The sequence below is a fragment of the Papilio xuthus genome, unplaced genomic scaffold (genome assembly GCF_000836235.2).
Source record: "Papilio xuthus unplaced genomic scaffold, Pxut_1.1 DF826923.1, whole genome shotgun sequence".
Classification (NCBI taxonomy): Eukaryota; Metazoa; Arthropoda; class Insecta; order Lepidoptera; family Papilionidae; genus Papilio; species Papilio xuthus.
The window spans coordinates 1,026,580-1,027,701 of NW_013531726.1; the positions used below are offsets into that span (position 1 = coordinate 1,026,580).

General features: G+C 34.6%; 1 non-coding gene across 1 annotated transcript; it reads left to right on the plus strand.

The window, feature by feature from the left end:
* The first annotated feature begins 741 nt into the window (after positions 1–741).
* On the plus strand, positions 742–814 carry TRNAM-CAU (transfer RNA methionine (anticodon CAU)). The gene has a single exon. It is a non-coding gene; the product is annotated as a tRNA-Met (tRNA).
* Positions 815–1,122: the final 308 nt, after the last annotated feature.

A 1,122-nucleotide genomic window follows, 5' to 3' on the forward strand; every position in this document is an offset into this window, starting at 1 on the left:
TAATAAGCTTCAAATATTGTAAAGTAGAACTATTTGACCAAAGAAGTTAACATGAAAATATGCATGCTTATAACTTAAATATAATTTTGGTAAAATTCGTGCCAAATTTTTCAAGCAAGCGAAAATTCAAATTGGCGCGTATACTACGACATAAGTTGAACGAAGAAGTTAAGAAATTGCACGCGTTAGAGTTAGAGGAAACTTTCAAAGAACATTTTCACAATTGCTGGCTAAGGAATAATGACAGACCGTAAGAGATTGTAAGTATAAGGTATTAGGAAAGTTACTGATAAGACAGTCGTAAGTGATGTGAGATAATATATATCAATCATTATAGGTATGTGAGTTTTATTTGTACGACTTTTACTACAATAATATTTACTCGTTCGATATACAAGGAGGTTGTATAATTTAAAAACATTTTATTTCATTATTAAAACGTTATCATAAAACTTATGATTCTGTTCACGACTACACCTTGTTGTCAACTTATCGACTTACCGCAAATATCTCTCTTGTTTTTTTTCCATAATTAAAAAGGCAAAGGTTCTTGCCAGTATGCCACCTCTTTGGCAGATTATTAATCTATATCCACCGAAGAGTTCGGATACGTTCTGCACTCTACAGAGTTTTTTTATCTGCGTAGAAAAAAAAATGTACACTGTTTTATTGTATGAACTTAATAATGTATCTATTCATTTATTTAAGAAGCATCTATGCGTATTGCAGAGGAAATACAGAGCCTCGGTAGCGCAGTAGGCAGCGCGTAAGTCTCATAATCTTAAGGTCGTGAGTTCGATCCTCACCCGGGGCATTCTTTTTCCTTTTATATATTTTATAAAATTCACAAGGGCATAACAAGGTCATCCTTTACGAACACTAACTGCAAACCATTGCCTTAATACAAATGAAATGAAGTACTTTTATGTTGACATTTATCTCTTCGTTTGAATCGTTACCCGTAGCAGTTAACACCGTCTCTTTGACTAGACTTCATAATGTGGACTGTCGACCGCACAGACTGCGAAGCCGGAGTTAAATCCTTTGACAAAACTTGACGGCTTTGTCGTGACTAATAAACTATTGTGCAGCTTACTACACCGCTTGATTTTCGAGGTACGG